The following is a 19,346-nucleotide window of genomic DNA, read 5'->3' as shown; positions in this document are numbered from 1 at the left end:
TACCCATTTTTTTTTCTGTCTTATGGGTGGTGATATCACTTATATACAAAATCCAAAGGGGTCTGGCATCTCCATTAAGGCTGTGAATCTACTAGCTGTCTCTGAGGTTTGTTTTACCCAAAACATTAAATAAAAAACACTCTCTTTCCTATACAAAATGCTGGAAGCAAATTTGTTCATATGTATGACAGCCAAATCATCCTATTGGCTCTTTAGTAGTAATGATGCATCAGGAGAGGCATGATGTATCTTTGAAGAAGAAAAGGAATAAAAAACCTTCTGGGTGAATCACTGAAGATATAATAGTTCAAAAATTAAAAGTTTCCTAGGATATCCAGGGTCTGAGAGAACAAACTAAGTCTTCCTTCCAATTAGGTTGTCCCAAGAATGAGTTGGCATGGGGCATTGAGATCTTTAACTCTTACCCAAATATTCTGAGACCGGGTTTAATTTGTTCAAATGTGTTTGTTCCCTGAAACACAATAATTGTCTTCAGTTTTAGCCAAAATCTGGGGACAAGGCTGGAAAAAGAGAAGTGCAGAGCATGGTATAAAGAATTTTATAAAGTTGGGAATCAACTTCTAAATAGCCTGCATAAGATACTCAAACATATTAATGTATTCACCCTAAGACTGTCTATCCTGTAACTCAAAACCTTTTGTCAGGTCTGAGAAATGGTTTGTTTTCTTAACCTGATGTTGTTTTAAAGGGCAATACCCAGATGTTCTGGGATTGTGATAAAGAGAGAATTAATGAGTCTGCGTGTCCGACTAGAACCCACTTACGGATCTGTACAGATGCCAATGGTAGGGTGAAATGTGATGTTCCTAGCATAGACGACTCGCAGACATTTTGAGAAAATAATGTTTTAATAAATCTTTCTTTTAAATACGTTTCTTTCTTGTAGTCTACCAACAAACAGACTCAGTCATATTTTGGGATCACTTTAAAAACTAGATCTGTTACTTCTTTTTCTTCATTTACAAAACCTTAAAGCAATCGCCTCTGTTGATGTGAGTTGGGTTTTGCTGTTTTGTTGCTTTAACCTTCAGCTTTACTGTAAGCTGTGTAAACTAAAATTATAGATCTCTCTTCATTTTCCAAGTTGTTTCCCTCTAAGAAATCCCTTCTGTCTTTTTCCTAAGTAAAAAGACTAAAAATGTGTTTGAATAGAAACTGTAACAATAATGACCTTGGCTGAAGTTTGGGCTGAGCATATCACTTGTGAACCATGAGGAAAACTCTACCTAAGGTGAGACGAAGGTCACTAGAGACTTCTGAAAGTGTTTTCAATAAAGATATTTCATTTTTCTTATTTATTTTGTCTAATTATTAACATAATAAGTCATGGTATAAACATGTTCTATATCCATTGTCTTTTGACATGTGAAATATTGACATTCTCTAGCTTATGGTAGTCTAATCCCTGATTTCTGCCTAAAAACTTGAACTGGTTCTATTTTTTATTTATTTTTTTTAAAAATTTTTATATTTATTTACTTTTGAGTGAGACAGACACACAGAGCATGACTGGGAGAGAAGCAGAGAGAGAGAAACACACACACAGAATCTGAAGCAAGCTCCAGGCTCTGAGCTGTCAGCACAGAGCCCGACGCAGGGTGCAAACTCACGAACCGTGAGATCATGACCTGAGCCGAAGTTGGACGCCCAACCGACTGAGCCACCCAGGTGCCCCTTGAAATGGTTTTATTGAGTTAGGTTTCTCTCTAGCTACTAAAAACAGTTTGTATATAAATCTCACTTATAATAATGGAGCAGTGTATGTAAATTACTATACATATAGGTGAGACTCTGCCTCACAGAATTAATGTGTTGGTTTAGAAATTACAATGTATATCACGTCTCTTATCCTGTAGATCATAATAATTTTATAGTGCAATTAACTAATCCCAACCTAGTGACTATATTCACCTGAAGATGCTCTCTTTTATTCATATCCACCCATCTACTTTAGGAAAACATGAAGGCCCATACATTTAACTATTTGATGGCCTGTCTTCTTTAGGCCTATCACTTTTCCTTAAGTACTCATGAATGTGTTCAGCAAAAATTATTATAGAAATTCTAGATATTTAATATAGAGTATTTTTTAAAATGAGGCTTGGAAGTATGTGAGGTCAAAAAGAGGGAAATCAAGAATTTTAGCACCTGTCCTGATGTTTTTAAAGGAGCTGTTTAGGGGTGCCGGGGTGGCTCAGTGGGTTGAGCATCCCACTTCGGCTCAGGTCATGATCTCAAGGTTCATGATTTCGAGCCCCACGTCAGGCCCTGTGCAGACAGGTCAGAGCCTGGAGCCTGCTTCGGATTCTGTATCTCCCTCCCTTTCTGCCCCTCTCTCGCTGTGCTCTCTCTCTCTCTCTTGCTCTCTCAAAAATAAATGAACATTAAAAAAATTTTTTTAAAGGAGCTGTTTAAGTGATTTTCATTTCTGAAACAGAGCAGTTTTGTATTCATTGCTGATAAGCACTTTTATTCTAGTGTGTGTGTGTGTGTGTGTGTGTGTGTGTGTGTGTGACTTTTAGGGTTTGATTTAACTTATTTACATTTTGTGATACCTGACAGTACTTACAGGTTAATTGTAAAGAGTAGGAAGTGTGCAGGAGAGGATTCAGCATTCATTTTTTATAGGAATATTTTTCCATGGTTAACTTTATGCTATGTGATAATAATAGTTTGAGTATACTATCATGGAAATAAATGTTCAGAAAAAAAATAACATTTTTTTCTATTATGAGTTTAACTTAATTTCATGTAAATTTGCAGATTTTTGACCTTCTGTATAATAGGGCATAATTCTAATATCCCCTGGGTGTGTAGGGATATCATGTTTGAAGTTCTAATCTAAATCACTTCTAAGCTAAAACTAAAGAAAGATGAGATCTGATATCCTGCTTTGGATGACACAAGTAATCTAACTTGCGATTTTAATTCACACAATTTAGCTTTTTAAAATTATATCCCTACCTATTGCAAAAAGAATTTGAGCCATTTTGCACAAAATTGAAAAATAAAATCATCTTGACTGTCTTTCTTTCATAATGTCCTTCATCCGTATTTTTATTTTCTTCCTTTGAAACAGGAAAAATGTGAAATCATTTTTAAAGTTTATGCTGCCATAATTTCCAATCCAATTTTGTCTATCTCAAAGCTTGAGACTTCCAAAGGAGTATCTGAAAATGTAGGCTAAAAGCCCAAATTCTAATCATTAACACATCTTTAGAAAAAGAGACACAAAGTAGAGAATTTAAAATAGAGAAGAGAAAAATGATACCATTCCACAGATTTTATTGCCAAAATGGTCAATATCCATGTTGTGTGGTTGATTTGTGATCTTTCTTATAAAGCATCAATCATTTAAATATAGTCAGTGAACTCCTCATCTCCCACTGTTTATTCTATTCTGGACTGTACTTCAGAAACACTGGCCTTCTTTTATTCCTCAAATACATTGAACTTTGTCCCACCTCGGGACCTTTATCCAGGACATTTCTTCAGCCTGGAAAGCTCATTCTCGGGCTAGCTTCTTTTTAACTCCATTGAAGTTAAATGTCACCTCCTCTGAGACTTTTTCTGACAACTCAATCTAAAATGGTTCCTACCTCTGATATCATCTTGTTCTATTGCCTTCAGAGTACTGATCACAGTATATAGTTGATATTTATTTGTTCACCTGTTTGATTAATGCCATTTTCTCTCACTAACCTGTGAGGTCTATGAGGATGAGGTCTATTTTATCAGCTACTCTGCACTCAGAGGCTAATGTAGTCTTTGGTACGTAATAGATAATTAATAAATATATTTTTAATTAGAGGATAATCAAGTGTTGTGATATAATAAAAGAAGTAAAATCTTCTCTGAAGAACCCCCGATCTGAATGAGCTAAAATATAGACATGTGAAAATTGAAAACGATATTATAAGGTAGTGTATCACTGATAAAATTTGATAGAGTGAGAAATCATGGGATTCTGGAATGGTCAAGAAAGCCCTAATGGAGTTGGCTAGACTTGAGCTTTCATGAAAATCACAGATTGGATGCAGATAGATCCATAGAGACTAAGTCAATCTCATGATGAAGAAGGGGCATCCTTCATTCAGAAATTCAACAAATATTTTTGAATGCTTATAATGCTTTAGAAGATGGAGTCATGGCAGTCATAGATAGCATGCTTGCCCATGGGGAGGAGCAATACTTGTGGACTGACTTTTAAAGAATTATTTACCCTAAGTCTCCTTTACCTCATCTGTAATACTGGGGTAAAAATAGTCCTTTGTAACGAACACCGTGTATCCTACATGGATATTCTTGATTTTCTTTTACCATTTCCATGAGACCTCTCCTCAGTTTCTGCATACTTCACTGCTAAGGGCTCCTGGCTTTTTCAAATTCTGTGGACCATTGTATTTGTGCTGGTTGCCTCATTAGAGCAGCATATTGAAAACATATTCTTCAGCTGCTTTCTGTGATAAAGAAAGTCATGATTAATTTGTGATGTACTTGGGCACAAGAGAGAGGAGTCCCATTATGAAATTATGTACCTTCACATAAGCCAAATGGAGGCAAAGAGCTAACTATGAGGCTTCTCTAATGATGCAAATTCAAGAGTGAGCTCTGGACTGGGTTGATGGTAGCTTACATGGAGACTAGAGAATAGATGTTAGTAACCTTACTGAAGAAGAATCGGTATGCTTTGTTAGCTAGCTGAATGAAGGTCATTGGCAAATATAGGGGAAGGAGGGGAAGCAAGACAAAGGAACCATACTAATATGGAGATCTGAAACATGTTGGCTAGGAAAAATATCATCATTGGCAGAAATAGGTAGTTAAAAATATTAAGCATGGAAGCCAGTTTGAGAGAAAAGATGCTATATTGAGTGTAAGCAAGTTTGGTAAGATAGACTTGAAAGCATACTGTCAGTTGGAGATGGTGTTCAGACTGGGGAAGAAGAAGAAATATCCCTGGAGATGACAGTGGGAATAGGGTGCTGATGTAATTAGGCCAGGGACTAATCTCCTAGCTTGGTTCACTCCTCTTCCCTCTAAGGTCTCCAAGGTATATAGATGTATTACTGGTGAGGAAAGTAAAACAGCATTTTCTTAGTAACAGGAACTTGCAATCCAAACCCTAATGTGGAAGCTAGATTGGAATCCATAAAAGATACCTTTAGTTAAGCTAATCTTTTTTAGTATATGTGCTGCCAAAGTGAGCACAAGCTAATCTTTATCTGATCTTTACTTTACCTAAGTTAATCCTTACTTAGCCTTTTCCCTGTTCCTTCTTGTTACCCTAAACTCACCAAATATGGACATTCATTGCTAACAGAGCTAATTGGATCCAGAGAGTCTAATTATTCCATTTCTTATCTTCAAAATTAAAACTTCTAATCTTACTATAATACCAAGGTAAACTGTCCCAGGTAAAGGAAAAAGGAGGCAAAAACAAAGATTATAAAAGGGTTCTGCCACAATGCCAAAGGCAGAGTCAACCTGAGTATTCAAGACAGAGAGGGGGAAAAGGAAGCTATTAAAAACAACTTTAAGATCTTACCATTTTAGGGGCACCTGGTGGCTCAGTCCGTTAAGCCACTGACTCTTGATTTCAGCTCAGTCATGATCTCACAGTTTGTGAGATCAAGCCCCAAGTCAGGCTCTGAGCTGACAGAGCGGAGCCTGCCCAGGTAACTATAACCCCTTTATTGACAATAACTAGGCTACTAAACCCGATTGGTTTTCCAGGCTTGCAGTTTGCCTGATTGTTATCTCTGGTGACAATCCAGGAAGCTAAACAATAACTTCTGTAACAATCAGCCCCAAATGGCCAGGACTTGGTTAACAATTGGCAGCCTCCCTAATTTTTGTCGTTGCTTCCAACTTGGGACCAGCTACAGAAAGTCAAATCACACCCTTAATCAATCACATAGAATGTCCTTCTACTTAGCCAACCTACAGCTTTCTTGTGCCAACAGCCTCTCATCAAGGCATACCAAGAGCTTTCCTTGTTTTCTTAGTAGAAGGCTTTACCACTCTTGTGTCTGCTTTTTAGTCTCTGTCAAAACACAAGTGATGGTGGCTGACTCCCTTGCTACAGTGAGCTCAGAACAAATAGCCTTTGTGTTGCTTTCCTCATTTGGTGGACATTCATTTCTTCCCACATTTGCAAATGCTGGCTTTTATTGAAAGAGATAAATTAATTAGTGTGTAAATCCAAGAAGTGAGCATATTTGGGTAAACGGTCAAATTTTAAGACTCTATGTTTGGGAGAAAAAATGCAGACGTCAGTATGAAAAAAAAAAAAAAAAGACTGACAGTACTGTGGACAGGGACAGAAGGAGAGAGAGATTAGGAGAGAGAGAAAGAGAGAGAGAAAATACTTGACAGGGTCAGTCCCAAAGGAAATTGTGAGATAAGTGGGAATAGGAACGCCTAGAACACAAAGAGGATGAAGAGACATCTTTTACTTCCTCACCCTCATTCTTTAACCTCTAGACACAGACTGAAGCCCCGGAGCAAAGCACCTTCATTCCATTCGGCACAGGGAAGCACATAAACTGAAAATCAGAGCCTGGCCTTTTAATGTTTTGTAGTTGCTTTGAATTGTCAACCAATTACTTGACCGCACAATAATTTTTGTTTCCTCAATAATCAAAATAACAATAATGGCTTGGAATTCAGGAAAAATGATTCACATGGAACAGTTTCAGCCTCTCTTATTAGATTACTTGAAGGTCAGCATGAATCAGCCAAACCTGTTCTTAATGTAAGGCTAACTAGGATTCTCCACCCTGTTTGCCTGTTATTTTCTTCTCCTCCCAGGTCTCTTTTGCCAAGAAATCTTCCACATCTCCACCTCTGCCTTTGATAAGTCTAAAACCCGCCTCTCAATAACTTCTGAGCAAAAATATTCTCTTAAACTTTATTTGATTTGAGTTATCCTTGTTCTTTCCAAACATAGGACTTCATTTAAAGAATAAAATACTTTTGATAAAATGAAGTGGAAGTCTGAAACTATCACCATATTTTGCCTGGCGCTTGGAATGGATGGAATCCACCTAGCAGCTTCTTACAGATGCAAATTATCAGGTCTCACCCTAGACTTCCGGTATCAGAAATTTTGCAAATGAGCTCCAGTAATCAGTGTTTAAACATGCCCTCCAGGTGATTTTGAATTTTGAGAACTGTTTTAGGACAGGAGTTGGCAAGCCACAGCCCTTGGGCGAAATCCTGCCCACTGTTTATTTTGGTACAGCCCTGGGAGTTAAGATTGCTTTTTGCATTTTTAAATGATTTTTTTTTTTAACATCACAGGAAAATTATATGAAATTCAAATTCCAGTGTCCATAAACAAAGTTTTATTAGGACCCAGCTACACCTATGTGTTCACCACATATTGTTCATTGCTACTTTTACAGAACTGAGTAATTGTGGCCATGACTGGCCCACAAAGCCTAAAATATTTACTATCTAGTCATAAGCTCTAGGTCATAAGCTTCCTAGGAATGACTTTATGTGTTGGTGATAAGCACTAAAAATGTGCTTTTATTTTTGGCCTCTTCTACTTCTTCTGATGGCTCATTCCACAGGTCTGGAAATCCAATGGCATTTCCTCTGTCAGACTCCTTTTATCCCCCAAAGGCTGGCTCATCAAGGTTACTTCCTAGTGAGGAAAATGTCATAACAAAGGGATTTCTCTACCTTAGATGTAATCATGATAGTCACTTGGCTAAGATTCGAAGCATAGTTGGATATATTTTCTGGAAATATCTTACTGCTGGCTTGGTAGAGCTTCTCAAACTCTGCTGTGCATAAAATTGTCTTACAGAGCTTGACAAACATGTAGGTTCTTGAGGTGAAATACAGAAGGTCTGCATCAAGAATTCTGGGTTGGGCACTTGGAATTCACAAGCACCCTAGGTGATTCTGACTCTGGTAATCTAAAGGACATACTTTTGAAAACCATTGAAAATAATTAAATTCTGTAAGAGATCTTCTTTGTTGCTGAAGAAAGATAACTGACTTTTAGGCTGAGGCATGGGGTTTGGAGTGAGAAAGGAAAAAGGAAAAAAAAAAAAACTTTTCTAAAAGTGTGAATATGTGAAAACTTAACTGGATTATAAGGTGATCCAAAGCAGGCCAGATTTTCAGGAATCTGAAACTACACTAGCTGGGGGTGTTTTCCTGAAGTCAGCTCAGTATATCTTTTTTTGTTTGTTTGTTTGTTTGTTTGTTTGTTTTTTAAGTAGGCTCCACACCCAAGGTGTGGGGCTTGAACCCATGACCCTGAGTTCAAGAGTCACAACTGAGCCAGGCAAGTGCCCCCCCCCTTCCCCACTGTATATATCTTCTTATTTTTATTATATTTTAGTTGTCCTCAGATGTCTTTTTAGTGTTGTCATCTTCAATACTTCACTTCTTAATTCATTTAAGGTTTCTTTATAGGAGAAAATAATTAGCTACCTTGTTTATAGTATTGCCTATGATTTGACTGAAGTCTATTCAGTGGACCGTACGTGACTCTCTTCTCACTATCAACTCCTTTCTATTTCATACCTCATTTCTCTAAATTTGGTAGGACAGGGACTTTTTGTGTACTTTCTGCCTGAGGCCTTTCACATGAAGAGTGAAAATTGCAAATTAACAAAGTATGATCCACAAAAAAGAAGCATAGGCCTTAAAATACTTATCTTTTCTCACTTCTCTATATTTCTAATTATATTTGCCTTTCTGCAAATATTAGTAATATGACTCAAACTTTTCAAGATACCTTTTAGTAAAAAGCCTGCCATTACATATTTGTATACATCATATATCTGATTGTACAACATTCAATTTTGGAAAAGAAATGTCATCCTTAAGAGTTTTCCCTCCCCTTGTGAGGATTATTTGGTACTTTCAAGTGACAATCTGTTTTTTCAGTTTTTATCATTGAATGAACTTTTTAATGATCATCACAGTAAAAATACACACTAATTGATTTCTTTTTGCCCAAATCACAGAAACAATTGCATAGGACAATTGAGTAAATCTTTTTAGGTCTAGATAAGAATCTCTAGCCAGGATTTGAGCATTATTTGGTTCAACAGAATCCCAAGTAAATAAGAGTGACCCAAAACTGTCCAGTCTTGGGGTCAATGAGCCTGAGGCAAAGCGAAGGACCTGCCTGTCCCTCTTCTGCTAAGCGAGATTTCAACACATCACGAGCCCCACCCAAAAGGGTGAAATGTTCTTTTATTTCCTTCCCTCAGACTCTCCTGCTTGCTCCTCTGCCAGCAAATCTGAGGGAGATGAATCATGTGAGAAAGGTGGGGGCAAATCATCTATCTGCACAGGCCTGCCTTGCACTGACTCATTTCAGAGGAAGCCACACACTTCTGTGGCAGAGGGCAGCTATTTATTTATTTATTTGTTTCGTGCATGTGCTTTTCCAGACTCATAACATACACCATCAGCCTCCTGAGTGAGTTCCAGAAAAAAAAAAAAGAGTTATAAATTGAATGCACATGGAGAAACCAAGTCTCCATCCAAGACCGCACAGGCTCCCCACCCCGGCTCTCCAAGTCCACACCCTCATGGTTTACATAGTACCTTTCTTCCAAGGATCCCAGAGAGTGGCTCCAGCACAAAAGAATTAGACCAAGGAAAGGATGTGTTGGAGTTTCCTTCTAGACTAGTAAAAGGAACTACTAGGCCCTCTAGAGTTTAAGGCCACACAGGCAGGCTATGTATATAGCAAGCAATCAAATTAAATCTTAAGCCTTTAGGTGTTCATTTTTTCCATTTTAGAAAGTCCAAATCACCCCTGATGATGATGATGATGATGATGATGATGATTATTATTATTATTATTATTTTACTCTTAGGGGGAAAAGTATGAGGTGAGAAGTTTTTGCCTTTGGAAATATATTCCCTGGCCCCCCATTTCTGCTTCATTTCTTCTCATTTGTCATACTTTCCCCCCAAATATCAAATGCTCTCCTGCTGAATTTCTCCCAGGAGAGTAATCCAATCAGATCGTTTATGTTAAAGAGTTCATGATAGGTACTGCACATCTCATGTATATCCACGTATTCTTTTTTTTTTTTTTTTTAAAGGCTGTACTTTAAAGAATGATTGCACAGCCTGGGGCACCTGCGTGGCTCAGCCGGTTGAGCGTCTAACTTGGGCCCAGGTCATGGTCTCACAATTTGTGGGTTCAAGCCCCGTGTCAGGCTCTGGGCTGACAGCTCAGAGCCTGGAGCCTGCTTTGGATTCTGTCTCCGCCTCTTTCTGCCTCCTCCACCACTTGTGCTCGCTCTCTCTCTCTCTCTCTTTCAAAAATAAATAAATATTTTTTAAAAATTAAAAAAAAAAAAGAATAATTGTACAGCCAAAATAAATTATTGCAAATTAAGGAATTTGATGTATTTTGGGGATAAATTTATTGGTGTTTATGGGTCTTTGCAACAACCTGTATGCATGCAACCTGCCACTTTCTCTGCCTAGTACAATGCCTGCTTGGCTCAAAGCAAGGCTGAGACCATCCAGTAAAATTCATCGGTTTGTTGGGCCAGCCTGGTAAAATCTGCTGCTTCTCCCCATGCACACTGTCTTCAACCTCACTTACTCGTTTAAATTACTTGTATAAGAGATTTAAACATTTAGTTCAAACTTCGATGGCTACAGAAAATATATTAAAGTCTAGAATCTGAGACAAGTTCAGCTTAGCATCTAGTTAGGGCTAAGTTCTCAGTGGTCCATCATAACCCTTTTACTTTCTTTGTTGTGACTTGAGGCAACTCCTGGCTCCTTTCTGCCTTACTTCAGTTCCTGGGTTTAATCCACCAAGCTCTGACCACCAGGAGTATTATCAGCCCCTTTTCTAATGCCTGGTTTTATTGCTTTGAGTCTTATTGCCATAGTAACAATAGGGCCTGGTCTCTGCCTTCCCCATCTAATATCTTTACCCTTCATTCACTGTTTTCTTCTTCTCATCTTCAAGAATGACTCAACGTCATGTGTAGAGTATCCAGTGTGAGCCTGAGAGAGCACAGAACATGAAACCCCCGATACCTGGAAATCACTGTGCCAGGACCCTGGAACGATCACACAAACCATTTCCTTCCCCTACTGCAATCTGCTTGAGAAAAGGCAAATGCCAAGAAGATAAGCTAATATTATTAAGGATTTATAATGATTGATGAATGAACCCTAGATATGTACAAATATTGGCCACAGACATAGGATCTTAGATCTTATGAATTCTTCTTTCTAGTCAATGATACTGAGACTCCCACAGTTGAAATTAAATTGTACAAGACCATAAAGCAATTTACAGACTGGACAAAGATAAGACTTTGATCTCTTGAGTCTTAAGACAGTGCTCTTCCTATTATACTATCTATACTGCTCATTTATTATAATACTAATTTAAAAAGAAAAAAAAAATCATGGGGCACATGGCTGGCCCAGTTGGTTAAGCATCGGACTTTGGCTGAGGTTATGATCTCACAGTTCATGAGTTCAAGTCCCACATCGAGCTCTCTGCTGTCAGCACAGAACCTGCTTTGGATCCTCTGTCCCCCTTTTTCAATCTCCCCTTCCCCCGTTCATTCTCTCTCTCTCTCTCTCTCTCTCTCTCTCTCTCAAAATAAATAAACTTAAAACAAGTATCCTTGCACAACACAAATACTGTTTTGAAGTGAGCCTCCCAGCTCCATGGCACCCTTCCCAGCAGGCCTTACAGATGCCTGGTTAAGCAAAGGTGAATGAGCTTCTGGACAGAAACTTAAGGGTTTTACTTGTATTATGTAAGCAGAACTAAATCCACCAAAATTCAGATTTTTCCCAATCATTCCCACTTCTGCTTATATGTTGGCCATACTGACATTTTCACTTTATATTGTAAAAATACTTGTCATACCATTATTTCAGTTTTCTAAAATTCTGGTTGGTGTTCCCATACCTACTATTTGTTTTATTTTGAGTGATTGCGTTTACAGTTGCAAAGTGCCCCCTCATTTACTGTAGATATGTCTCTATTTGAAAATGCACCAGGATCCGACCCTATACTGTCATACCCACACCGCAAGGAAATTGATACTCATGATAACAGCACATACAATGGTCAATGTGCAAACTTGCTGGAGAAGGGCTACATTTTCTCCATAAGACTTTCCATAATGAGGCAGCACACCATAGACTGTTCTGAAAGCTGACCAAAATAATAACTCAAGGAGTCATCATCCTATGCTTTACAGAAGAAGCTTACATTACTATGTTGGCTAGAAACACACATGAATTAGAACACAGATTCCTACCTAACTGCGAAGTGAAAAATGCTCTTCAGTAAATTTTAAAGAAGAATTGAAAGAGAAATGGTTAAGGGTTAACAGCAGAAATTCAAATAATCTAGACTCCCTTTATTCTCTGAACATTGCAATTAATCATCGTTTTTTTAAGTTTATTTATTTATTTTGAGCGAGTGAGAGAGTAGGTGGCGGCAGAGAGACAGGGAGAGACAGAGATTCCAAGCAGGCTCTCCACCATCAGCTCAGATCCCAATGCAGGGCTTGAACTCACCAACTGTGAGATCATGACCTGAGCTGAAATCAAGAATCGGACCCTTAACCGAGCCCTAATCATCAGTTTAGCATCAGTCACATTTAAGGAGTGACAAACTTTTAGATAAAAATAGCAAAGCACACCTTACCCTCAAGAGTATTAGGCTCTATCTGTCATGGTAGAACATGTGAGCAGGAACAAGATCTGCACACCAGAATGGACAAATATATGATTGTTGTTGAAGTACCCAACGTAGAAGATAAAGTATGGTTCATTTGGGCTGTAATATTAAAATGTTTATAATATTAACATATTGTCACTTTCCTTCTGAAGGAACTTAATTATTTCTGCTGCTTAGAGAATGGAATTTTTACAAATGACATGTATTATCTTGTCATGGTCAAAAACAATTAGTAATTTATCTGTCCTTTTCTTAGATGCCTCCTTAAATCCGCATGCTGGCCATTTTCTTCCGTCTGCTAATACCACAGATTTATTGTTCACCACCCACTCAAATGCTGGTATGCAGGCCACATGTGCATACACATTTTTTTTTTAACATGTTAGGACTGAGTAACAAATAAGGTTTTTGCAATGGAATGAAAACAAGGGTAGCTGCTTTCACATAAATATCATTTGTCTCCTACCTGTGAATCAAAGTGCAACTATAACACTCCTTTTTTCTTCCTCCACACGGAGACCATTGTTTCCTATTGGATGAAGTCCCAGATGAGCATATATTGACATTGCATTCCTTAGTCACACTGGTGTTGTCTGTCAGATATTTTTTGTTGTAGGGCGATTCCATGTACCTCATAAGCAGAGATGAAGCTCTGGTTCTTCTTGCAAAGGCACCCCAGCAGGCAAAAATCTGCAACTGTCTCAAAAGCAGATAAATCAAGAAAAGAAAATTTGTCTTTTTAAAATGCATTTCAGGTTGTGAAATTAGAGTGGAAAAAAAGAGTATGGGATGTTATTCTATCTCAGAGTTCATATTTTTTAAAGCCTTTTCTTTTACAGGAAGAGTGAATCTACTCTTGCTAGTCTTAGAGATATTTAAATATAAAACAAAAATAACAACAAAAAATTACTTTAAGCCACCATGCATTCCTATTCTTTTAGGTAATAAAGACCTTTTACTTAGAATGAATTATGTATTAAACTTTTTTCATGTCTTTGCTAGCTCAGCAAACCTTTGTTCTGAATGCTTTGTGACCATTAGTGCCTTTGATTATAGATTACGCCACCATTTGATTTATTTTTTTTCTCATGGGCAACATATTTCTTTCATTGAGCAACATTCTGAAACTTGGAAATCTAACCTGTGTTTTAGTCTTAGGAAAGGAACATTCATATGGTAAATCCTCCCCAGTTGGATTTGGTATTCATTCAACTCTTATATGGTTGATTTTAGGCCAGGTTCAATTATGCAATCACCCTCAACTCAAAGAGGATAGTAGAATACAAAAGCACTTGTATTTAATATGGTGCCAGTTTTCTCGAAGAAGAAAAAAAAAATAGGGAAATATTGATATTTAACAATGAAGCAATAATCTCTCAATGCAAGTCTAAAGGACAATTACATAAATTGGTTGTGCAAATTAGAGTTAGATTAGGCCTGAAATCCAGGCAAACTGTGTGTGTTTCTGCTAGTACTCAGAAGAATATATATTTTTTTGAGTTCTTCTTTTTATCAGAAGAACAAGGAAATCAGGCACCTGACCCGAATGTTTTATGATTGGAAACAACTTAAATACACCAATACCACCTCTGAGTTCGTTTTTTTTTTTTTTTTTTTTCTTCCAGAAAGTTGTGGTTGCCTTAAACACAGTTTCCAGGGAAGTATTTTTTTACACATTCTGAATTGCTTGTCCAGTCATTTTCTTATATTACATTACTCACATCCCCTTGCTGGAGGAAATTCCCTCTTACAAATGCTGTATCACTGGGATCTATGTATATTTATGTAACCCTGGTAGTTCTGTTTCTTCTTAGACAAACTCAATGGCACTATTTCCTGAACTGAGCTCCGTTGTCTCCATTAATATTAAATTCACACTCACAAAAGGAGAAATGCACTCAAATCTCCCAGGTCTTTTCTTCAGGATATTTATAGCTAACAAGCTCTGCTCTGATTTGGGGGTTTACTAGAGTCCTCTAACTAGCTAGAAAACAGCACTACAATGCATTGGTTTGATGCTTGCAGGACGACTCTTCCTTCCATATCGGCATGCATTTTCTCTCTATTAATGATCCAGAACAAGGATAAATCAGAGATCCTTAGCCCTAGCTTAAAGAAGCACATTTTCCAAATAAACAAACAGAAGCATTGAGCACTCCAGAGAGCCGAGACCCCCAGGATCCTCTGGCTCATTTGAATGACCCAGAAAGGTTATGCAGACTTCTTGTCTTACAAGAGCCTAGGAGGCCCCCTGGGAACAGCTACAGACTTGCTTGCCGTAATAGAGCAATACAGTCAGCGTTTTGCCCTCTAGGTGATAATACTTTGGGACTTCACATGTTACAGGGCCTATACCCAGGAGCCTGGAGGCCATAGATTGCAATATATGATCTCATGGTGACATGAGCCCTGTTTCTGTTTCTTACCAAATGAGGAGGATATTGAGTTAACGCTGAAGAGTGAACTGTGAACGAGTACTAGATCCACTTTTCTCTGTCCTTAGTCTCTCACACAGAAAGCAAGTGTATGTTTATATACCCTAAGCATTGCTTTGGATGTAGCCTGTAAATGAATTGGAAGTGTATTGTACGCTGAAATAATGATCACAATCTTTTTTTCAGCAGATTGAGGCCCATATCCAGGTTAAGTAATGTGACTGCTGGGTTTTTCTTCTCTTTCTGACACTTTGGATATAGATTCCTTCCTAACTACATATTTTGAGATTTTTCTGAGTGATTTGCTTAATGCATATGTGAGCTAAACAGGACATTTATTAGGCTAAAGAAAATAAGGTACAAGTGTCCCTGTCCTAGTTACTATTTAAATGTGACATCACTCACGCTTTTACAGAAGTTTCTGTCGTCATAAAAGTAAATTTTCCTAAATAAGTGAAAAGAATTCATGTTCTTACTCTTCACAATTTTCTTATAAATGTTTTCGTTAAAGGTATGGGGCTGATTTCTTAGGTTTTTTTTCTTTTCTTTTCTTTCTTTCTTACTTTCTTTCTTTTTTTTTTTTTTTTTAATTCATGATCTCAATACTGAAAGAATCCTCCTGAATCCCTTTTCATTACTCACATGTAGTTGATCACGTTAAGAGGCTTAGAACTATTTGCCAGATGTTCCATGTCTCATGATTTCATGCAAGGCAGCAGAAAAGCAATTATTGTGGTATTTCTTTTTAAAAAAAATAGAAAGTTCTCATCTGATCTGAGAGTTGGGTGGAGCTCAGGGTGTGTCCCTTCTGTCTCTTCTGGTTTTTGGTGGAGTTAATTATTTCAGAGGAAGTCCATTTGTTCGATATAGACAAGGAGAAAAGTATCCGGAAGATTGTGCGTCATAAACTTTTTGGGGAGCAATCATAAATTCAATTTTACTCTAGAGTCAGAGTCAGGAAATGAACGTTTTCAGAACTTTTACAAAATTAACAGTGAAGGTAATAGATGATAGGGTTCTGGAGGTCGGTGGGGGTAAGGTGGTAGGAATCTGGCTGCTGGTAGATTAACAACTGTGTCTACACTTAGAACTATGGCTTCAGGGGACCCCCATTAGATTCCATTAACCTTTCAGCCTATTTCTTGCAGAGACTACCTGGGTGGCCAGAATAAGCAAGAACCAAAGTAATTGGGGCTTGAAAAGCAAATCAATGTGAAAGTTCTGGTGTTGGGCTCAAGATATTAGTCAGTCATTGACAGAAGAAATGTGGCTTAGAAATCAGAACAGAAGCTGGTACGTTTTGTTTTTAATCCCTCTTAACTAACAACGTAACTTTTAGAAATAATGCATCATTTCTCACATTTCCACAATTACTACTGTAGAGGAATACATTGAAAGAAATTTATTATTATCTTATTTTTTTTTTTATTTTTTGAAAGTATTTAGAACCATTCACACATGTATAAAAAATATGCAACACTATCAAAAGTTGTGAAATTGAAAACTTATCTATGCCAGGGATCCAAAACTTCATTTGGGAGTCAAGTGATGTCCAAAGAAGACACTGGCCTTGTTTAATTACTACCACAATGGTTTCTTTCTGTTTGTTTGCTGTTTGTTTGTTTTCTTCCTTTTATTTCCTCCCCAAGAGGTGGTACAATTGAATCCATCTCATTGGGAGATCCGGCCTTAAACAGGCTTCTGTGATGACCCTTCAACCTGAATCTACTTTCTTTTCAATGGATCCTAGGAAGTGGAACTGAAACACTGGCCTCCCCAAATTAAAGCTGGTCATTCCAGAAGATGCAGGCTCTCCTTGGCTCTCCACTCTGGCACACTGGGGCTTTGCCCTTTCTCTGGAGCCATCTCTCAGCCTTGGCCCAAAGCTTTCCTGTGCCATTGCGCGTCTGAGGGACATCCTGTGTACTTCATGTATATCTCAATTACTTGTGATCATCTGAATCTGAAAGCCCAGATAATTAAGCACACAGATAATTTAATCTCTTCATTATAGGCATAATCTTCAATCTCCATCCCCAAAATTTTATAAGAGCTGCACACAAATCATATCATCTGACAGATTTAAATTCCACATTTTTCTCTTTCCCTCACTGTGCATTTGGCAAAAGTCCTAAAGAATCTTAGAATGGCCAAAATGCATACACCAGGAATAGAAGGAAAAGAGCAGAATCCTGGATAATCTATTGATGAGTAACCTATTTATGAATACTTTTTTGAAAAATCACATATTTATAGCCCTAACTGAAAAGAGATTTTTTTTCCTGTATTTTCTACTACTTTCTTACACATTTAAACAAAGTCAATTGTTTCATTTAATAAGAAATAGTGACATTCCAATAAAAAAAAAAGTCTCCCAAATACACACACACACATGCACACACACACACACTCAAATACGCACTTCTCCAGTACGTTTATGCGTGACATCCAGTAGCACAGTTCCACATTTACAGCCACCACTATATCTGACCCCTCATTCATGAAGGCTCCTGCTGCTTAGCCTTGAGCTACTGGGCTCCTGTCATTTCCCGCTGAGCACACTAGGGTGGATTTGGGTGTCTTGCCCTCATTTACAATCTGAACAAAAGAAACCCAAGCCAAGAAAGCAGCTGGCACCATAAAAACAGTAAAAACTCTAGCTGGCATCTCTGGTTGCCACTGACTAGCCAAATATCCACAGGGAACGGTGCCAATATAGATTTCTGGGACAAAACAACAAAATAGATTTTAGTCAATAAACATTGATTTGACAAGAAATCACACAAATCCATCCATACCAAAGGACATGTACATCCACAGAGTTCCAAACCAATGAGCACATTATGGACAGATTGAAAACCTGCCTAGGCTGGATTCATATGTGGCACATGCTCTCCAAGGTTTTCATCTGCCAAATATGGTTATATGTTAGGTGTCAATGTTACTCTCTGATTGTGCTACCAGCTGACGACATAAACCACGGACACTGACAAAGCAAACACATACCATCACTCTGAGGGGTGGGGGGCCGTTTTTCAAACTTTTTTGGAATGGAATGAAAGAAATACATTTTGCAGTGCGGCCTAATACATACGAACAACAAATGAAATAAGATTGCATGAAACAATATGTATCCCGACTATGAATGACGCACTCAATTTTATTTTCTTTCTATTTCATTATGTTGTATTCTATTCATAGGGTAAAGATTTTTAGGCTGTTGTTATGACCACTGAGATTGATTGTAATCTGTTAATGAGTCATGCAATTGTTAGGATTCTCATCCTGTAGAACTTTCTTTTATTTCTTAATAGGTTTTGTAGTGGATATGGCTTTTTCTTCTTCCTCTTTTTCTTTCTTTTCTTTTCTTTCCTTTTCTTTTCTTTTCTTTTCATCTCATTTTTCTTTTCTTCTCCTCCCCTTCCCTTTTCTTCCTTTTGTTTTCTGTTCTTTTTGAGTTACATATAGACACATAGCTATTGCTTTAATAATCCCCAACAGAGGGGCACCTGGGTGACTCAGTCCATTCAATGACAGACTATTGATTTCCTCTCAGGTCATGATCCCAGGGTAGTGGGGTGTTGAGCTCCCTAGTGACTATGGAGTTGGGGTTCTCTCTCTCTCGGTCCCTCTGCCCCTGTCCCCTGTTTGTGCGTGCTCTCTGTCTCTCAAAATAATCCATCCCCAATAGACATGTGGCTGAAGAAAATGACCATCAAATTTAACATCTATTGATTAACTACTATGCCTATTAACCTAGGATGAGTGTTTTAAAGATACCTGAGCCTAACTCAAAAATTGTAGCTAACAACATTCATTACATTTAAATTATTTAAACTTATATTTAAAGAATCGCAATCAATTATGCAGTATTTTTAGGGTTAATTATTCATCTAGAGTTGACCTATTTAGGGAATATTTTAAAAAAATATACTTTTATGCAAGGTAGAAATCCACTAAGTCAAATATTCTTTTCCTCTCCTTAGGATGAAAATTCCACTTCAGTGTCCCCTGAATTTAGGGATGCTGGTGGTGGTTAGGGTTGGGAAATCATCAGTTTCGCAATTAACAAGGGACAGGCAGATTTCTGGCAACCACCAGTCTCCCTATCTTGTGGCCTTATTTACTGTGGGATAGCTTCACTGCTTGGCTCCAGTAATAGGCATTTAAAT

Source organism: Panthera uncia (genome assembly GCF_023721935.1).
Source record: "Panthera uncia isolate 11264 chromosome C1 unlocalized genomic scaffold, Puncia_PCG_1.0 HiC_scaffold_3, whole genome shotgun sequence".
NCBI classification, from domain to species: domain Eukaryota; kingdom Metazoa; phylum Chordata; class Mammalia; order Carnivora; family Felidae; genus Panthera; species Panthera uncia.
The sequence above is the reverse complement of the archived record's forward strand: the minus strand, read 5'-3'. Positions refer to the sequence as shown.